Below are 7,541 nucleotides of genomic sequence, written 5' to 3' on the forward strand. Positions count from 1 at the left end.
GTAGTGATACTGCCTCGGAAACCCAAGGAGGGGTCGCTATGAGTCGGGGCCGACTCGACGGCACATAACAACAACAACAACAACAATAATTTATGTAGAACCTAAAAAGTGGTCTTTTCACTCATAATTGAGACCTGATGGAGCATCAGACCTAAATCACTTCAAAGATAACTCATGCTGACTATGAATTGACAATCACATATCACCAGATAGTTTATGGAAACCAGTAGAAGGACCAAGATGAACCAACTGAACCACAGATGCAAGGGTTTGAAAGAAATAATTCAGAAAACAAAAGAAATCAGAAAACGTAAAATTTTTTAGAGAGAGAGAATCAAATGGCTATTATTCCTTAAAAGAAAAGGAAAGGAGAGGAAGCAGAAAGGGCAAGAAGAAAGAGTTAGAAGAGGAGGAGGCTGCTCTGAAGATGAGTAATAAGAGAATGCAAAACTGGTCCTAGATACTAAAAATCAGCCAAAGCAAAAAAGAGAAAATCAAATGCAAGGGAAAAAACAGAATGAACATTGCTGAATACTAAATTATTGGCCTGGACATAAAATAAGGAAAATGTATCAAAGCAGAGAGGAGAAAGTAATGGGAAAAGTGAATGAAAAAAATAAAACACAAGATATTAATCCATGATGTTCAGCACTTAAGAAGAATTCCAGGAAAAGAGAGCATAGGAAATGAAATAGACAAATAGAGAACAAAGAAACTTTCCCATGAGCTGATGGTTTGAGTCTTCAGATTAACAGGGGATCTTATCTAGCAACCCAACCAAACCAAACTCACTGCATTCTTATGAAATTTCTGATTTTCAAGGATTAAAAGAAAATTCTAAAAGCTTCCAGAGATAAAATCAGTCAATTAATTGAACAAATGGACAGATGGCCTAAAAGGAATATGTCAAATTGTCATCAGACTTCTAGCTGGTGAAAAGGCATACTGGAGAAATTGTTTAAGGAGGCTCTTTCTTTTTTCTAAGCAGATGGAGGGACCCTTACCTCTCATGCCTACTTGATAAATTTTAGCTTACCCTCTGCTTTCCAAACCTTACTGATTATCTAATTAACCTGGGAAGCTTTTGCATGGGCTCCATTTCAAGAGATGTGGCTGTATTAGACCCAAGGAGTGGTCTGGGAATCTGTATTGTAAAAAGTTTACAGTCTGGAAGTAATTGGTTTAACCCACAGACACAGATGACTCAACTCTTATTAATTGTTTGGTCCATGCGGGGCCCACTCCATGGACACAAGCTCCAGTAGAAGACTGTTCCTCTTCACTCTAGACCACAATACTGAGTCAGAATGTGCTCCTTCTCTGGTCACATGAGTCTCATGTGGCTTGAGCCCAGGCCACAATAAGAATATTCCTGTCTTCTGCTTTATTTTAGACTAAACATATCTTAGATCACAAACTAACACAAGATGTAAAATATTTTTGTAAATCCATCTCTATTTTTAACTGTTATTCATTTCTGATCCACCAATCATTGTTTGAAGGTTTACATTTCACAAATAGAAGGAAGAGCTTGGTAAGAGTTTTTCAGTTAATTTTCAGCTGTCCTAGCCAAGTGGATTAAATTGGGGAAGTCTCAGATATCATTTTATAGCATTATCTTTTTCATAAAGAAGCCCCTAGGATTGCTTTAGGAGCTCTGGTAGCATAGTGCCTAAGGCACTTGACTGCTCATTGACTGCTCACCAGAAGGCTGGCGGTTCAAACCCACCAGCCACTCCTCGGAAGGAAGGTTGGGCAATCCTACTTCCGTAGTGATACTGCCTCGGAAACCCAAGGAGGGGTCGCTATGAGTCGGGGCCGACTTGACGGCACATAACAACAACAACAACAACAGGATTGCTTTTTAATTCTATTAAAGTCATCATTAAAAGGACATCTTACAAGTGACTGCACCATCAGATGTCACATTAAATAGAGTAGCAGCCTCTGCCATGCCATACCTGACAAAAACACTGATCGGGAGGGTCAGTTACAAACAGGAAATCAACAATTCATGAGAATAGGATCAATCCATCTTAGCGAACCTTATTAATGGTGTGGATGATTGGATCTACTATGCTTGCATATTTAACAATAGAAAATGCAGATTCTATGTAGAGAGACACCAAGCAAAGGAATGTCATTGCTTATAGTTGAATGCAGCAGTGACAGGCAGTGTGAAACTTTAACTAATTTTTTTGTCTCAAAGAATTATTATGAGGATCAGGAGAGAAAGTGAATGTGGGTGAAAGTGCATTGTAAATTTTAAACAGTAATAAAATTGGAGGGAGCTCTGGTAGCCTAGTGCCTAAGGTACTTGACTCCTAACCAGAAGTCTGGCGGTTCAAACCCACCAGTCACTCCTCAGAAGGAAGACTGGGCAATCTACTTCCCTAGGGTTACCACCTTCTCCAAGGCACATAACAACAATAACAGCAATCGGATGGGAAACATATATGTTAGTATTATTGTTATTATATTGAAGCAATGGTGGAGTTGTGAAGGGTCTTTCATTTCTTAGTACATTTTAATACTCTGAAGTAGGTTCATGTTTGTGCTTCCACCCTCCCTCTTTCCACTCTTCCCTCTTTGTATCCCTTTGTTCCTTTCAATCTTGCCTTTCTCTGGCCTCCTTTTAAAACTCTTTTTTCTTTCATTAATCTCAAAAGAGAATAAAAAAGTTGCAACATATTTTTATAAATCAATTTTATTAGTAACAGTTATCCTTAATTACTAAATTGAGCCTTACTTAGTGTTAGTTTATGTGGGTATTGTCTAGCTTGGCAAAGCTTCCCTTTGATACTGCAATCACTCAGTTTCTTTGATAAACTTAATAGTTAAATATTTTTCTTTTAAATTGCCTAATCAGAAAAGAAGAAAGCCAAAATAAAATTTGTCTCCAAGAAGGTCTCTATGTATTCAGCTAAGTATGTGTTGGAATTTCTAAAAGATTATACTCCTCTCAGGTCCAGTTAAGTTACAGGGAAATTTTGATTACAGTGCCTGGTACTTGTGGTTGATGTGATTAAAAACTGATTAAAGGCCTATCAAAAGATTCAGCTGAGATACTGGCTGATATTGTAGGAGTTAATAAAAATTGTGACCTCTGTGTTTCTGAATTTCTTTTGAAATTAAAGAATATTTGCTTGATCAAAGAACATTAAAAACCTAGTTTATATGAGAATCCCAAAGACAGTTACAGTGATCAGCTCTTACTGATTTTGTGCACCAGAGAGAGGTGATCCCAGTAATTTTCCTTTAACCTTTACATATTTATGATATTTATATTAAATATATTAGGAAGCCAGTATAATATATATTTTCTGCCTTTTCTTCAAATTGAAGACATATTGAATACCATCAGTACACTATTGGAATAAAATACCATTTCTATTAGAAAAAAAGGTGACATTTGCTTGATCTTAAATTAAGGAATAATTTATGTATATTATCTACAAAGGCAGAGAGCGTCAAGCCCTGACTGCTGAATTTCAAGTTAGAACAACACATTCATTAGCCCATCACCAAGGAATGAGTTTTGTTTTGCATCCTTTATATTTGTGCTAAGATTTCTGACTCATTTTTATTGTTGTTAAATAAAAACTGTCAAAAGATAGTCCCTCACTCTTTGAAACCTTGAGGTTAAAAAATATCTGGAACTGGCAACATTACTGGCATGCAACTCACTTTCTATATTTGTATAAATTTATCAGAAGTGGATTTTGTGTCTACAGAAATGTCAGAAGGAATTTAGAGTCTTTACTGTATGGACACAGTTTTTAATAAACTAACATACTTTATTTATGAGAAAATAGCAAGTTTACAGTTAAGTGAGAAGAAATAAAGAATAAAAATTTTAATATAGATTTAGCTATATTTTTGATAAGGCTATATTTTTGCACTTTATTTTATTATTGAAAGAAAATTAGACAGAGAATCACATTTTAGATGCATATGGAGAAAATGTAGTTTTTTGTACTTCTAAGGAACAAATCATGTTTTGTCTTATATTATTATTTTATAACATAACACACTCTTTGAAAATTTATTTACCTTTCCCAAGGTACAGACAAATCCTTGGCCCATGGGTACATTAATATTAGATAAGGAAAGACAACACAGAAAAAAAAAAAAAAAAAAGACAACTCAAGTTTCTACTTTACGTTCATAACACCAAGCTCAGAATCTAATAGTTAACAGTCTATTTGAGGAGAAATACTTGTAAATGAAACATCATACAAGGCAAAATGAAACAAATACTCCAGTAGTGATATAAGCAAATGGTACTGAAACCTAAAGTAAAAGTGATTAGCATATATTTGGAGGTGGAAGAAGAGAAGGGATTATAGAGACCTTCTTAAAGGAAACCACATCTGAATCCTTAAGGATTCAGAACATTTCTACAGGCTAAGAAGGCAGTGGAGAAAAGGTGAGTTTACAGCCAAGAAGCTCAAAAAAGCATGACCCATATGGGGAATGGAGGTCAGCCCCGTAGTCCTGGAACCTGTCTTCCAGGGAAGCAGTAGGGTCACATCACTTCGGCCATTGAATCCTCCTGAGAAATCCAACTTTGTTCTGCAAGTAGTGGAGAGCAAGAGATTTCTGACAAGAGAAATGATATAATGTGAAATCTAGTATTTAGGAAAACAGCTCTGTTATTAGTAAGTAGAGGAGCCTTGGTGGTGTAATAGTTAAGCTTTTAGGTGCTAACTGAAAGCCTGGTAGTTCAAACCCATGGTGGTAGTCAAGGTTGTGTGGCAACTTCCCTGAGCCTGCTTAAGTGGCTGGGCAGCTGGTGGTAGTTATTCCCCATGATGAGACTGGCAATCAACTCCATGGTGGGATCTACTACAAGTAGCTGAGTAGCTGCTTTACGAATGTGGTGTGCTTCCCATATTTAAGAATCAGCTTTGGGAATGGTCTGTAGCTCATAGCATGCTTGGACCCTGCGTGTAGCCAAGTCACTGTTCTGCAGCCTGCCAGGCTCTGCCAATCTGGAGACTTTCAATGGACTTGGATTAGTGGCCTGCCATGTTGTTTGGTAATATTGGGACTGTGCTTTTTCACTTGTTGACCTTGAGTTTGTCAACTTCAGCAGTCAGCAGCTGCCTGAATGAAGAAAAGCCTCCAGCTTCAGTGGGCTAGGAGCAGGAGGTAGAGCTGAAGCCCAAGGCTGAGGGGCTTTCACCCAGCCCCTAGAGCCTGGCACTTTGAACTTGGACTTAAAGCCTCTAACTCTAAGAGAATAAACTCCTGTTTGTTAAAGCCATCCCATTTGTGGTAAATTCTTGTCAGTGTGGCACTAGGTAACCAGAACACCCACCAAGCAGCTCTGTAGGAGAAAGACCTGGCAATATATTTCTGTAAAGATTAGAGCATAGGAAACCCTGTAGGTCAGTTCTACTCTGTCACACTCATGGAACTGCTATAAATTGGAATTGACTCAACAGTGCTTAATAATAACAATCAGTAGGTAGGAATTCCTTGATGGCATGAATGGTTAACCTTTCAGCTGCTAACCAAAAGTTTGATGGGTTACAGCCTACCAGGTGGTGCTTTGGAAGAAAGGTCTTGTGATCTGTTAAAAAAGAAAAAGCCTGAAAACTCAGTAAAGCACAGTTCTACTCTGACCAAAATGAGGTCACTATGAGTGACCCCAGAATCTACTTGATGACAACTGGTTTATCTGTAGGTGGGGTGGATTGGAACAGGGTTCTTCACGTGAGATAAGGTGAGCTTCTGAGGTAAGACAGCTGCAGTGAGACAGGAAAGGAAGGAACACTACATTACACACCAATCAGAATGGCTACAATAAAAAAATAAAAAATAATGACAGCATCAAATGCAGAGTAACTTGTTCACTCATTCATTGCTTATGGGAATGTAAGTTGGTGCAGCCACTCTGTAAACAGTACTCTTTCAGTACAGTTTAGCAATTTCTTAAAAAGAATAAATATTCAACTACTATATGACCCAACAATTGCACTCCTGGTGATTTATCCCAGAGAAATGAAAATGTATATTGGCACAAAAACCTGTACATGAATGTTCATAGCAGTTTTATTTGTAATAGCTCCAAACTGGAATCAGCCCAGATGTCCTTCAATGGTTAAACAAACTGTGGTACATGCATATTATAGAATATAGCAATCAAAAGAAACAAACTATTAATAAATGCAATAAGTTAGATGAATCCCTGTAGTATTATACTAGCAAAATACCTAAAGATTATGTACTATATGTTGTTAGATGCCATTGAGTCAGTTCTGACTCATAACAACTCTGTGTACAACAGAATGAAATACTTCCTGGTCCTGCACTAGCTTCACACTCCTTGCTATGCCTGAGCCCATGATTCCAGCCACTGTGTCAATCCATCTCATTGAGGGCCTTCCCCTTCTTTGCTGACCCTCTACTTTACCCAGCACAACATCCTTCTCCAGGGAATGGTCCCTTCTGACAACATGACCAAAGCAGGTGAGACAAAGTCTGGCCATTCTTGCTTCCAAAGAACATTCCAGGGGGTTCTAGTAAGATGGCGGAATAGGCAGAGAGACTGCACAGACCCTTTTCAACAAAGAAAAGGGGAACTAATTAACACAGATACAGAAGATAATCCTGGATCTCTGATCCTTGAAGGGAAGGACATAGAAGTGGACTAAACTCCAACTAGCAGAAGAATTTGCATGAAAATACCAAAAAAGGAGACATATGGAGCTGTGGTCTGGCAGTGATCCTGATGGCACAGATAAGCTTAGATACTGCTGAGTGGTGATAGGACCTAAGAATTAACTTAAAAATTGGCCCTACTAGCCTAGGACTGCAGGGAAGACTGCTCTGGAGGCTGAGGAATAAAAGGGCAGGCAGCGAAGAGGACAGCAGGCTGAGCTGTGGACTTTTGTTTGTTCAGAGGGTGCAGCCATTTTGAATGTTTACAAGCAGCTTGACCATTTTGGATATTTAAAGCAACAGTGTTCCCCCAGATTTCAGGGACTTAAGAGCAGGCTCCACTTGCCAGTAACCCTGAGAATAATCCGGACCTGGACGACTGGAAAGGTGTGACATTCCCTTCATTATTCTTATACCCCACACCCTCTTGGTGGGCAGATGTGCAGCCATCCCTCACTCTCACCCACCTTCTGGGCCAGCAGGAACTCCATCCCAGTATGGGTACTCTGATGGAGACTGAGTGCCCTGCCCTGCCCTCCTCCGATTTTTTTTTTTCCTTTCTTAGTTTTGGTTTTTAGTATGCTTGTTTTTGTCTGTTTTAAAACTGCTACTATTATTATCACTTGTGTCCTTTTTACTATTATTCTTCATTCTTCCCCTCCCAGGTCCTAGTTTTCAGCTTTTTTTCTTTTCCCTGTTCCTGGTTGCATTTCTTTCTTTCTCATGGTTAACCCTGTTCCTTGTTTTTCTTTTTGCATTTTTCCAATTGTTTTCTTCATTATTATCCTTCTTTACTTTTTTTTTCTCTTATCGCCCTCTCCCCAGATATTGCAGATTTTTTTTCTTCTTCTTTTTCCCTTTTTTGTTTTTGG

This window comes from Orycteropus afer, unplaced genomic scaffold (assembly GCF_000298275.1).
Source record: "Orycteropus afer afer isolate SDZICR_OR568_19922 unplaced genomic scaffold, OryAfe1.0 scaffold00191, whole genome shotgun sequence".
NCBI lineage: Eukaryota > Metazoa > Chordata > Mammalia > Tubulidentata > Orycteropodidae > Orycteropus > Orycteropus afer.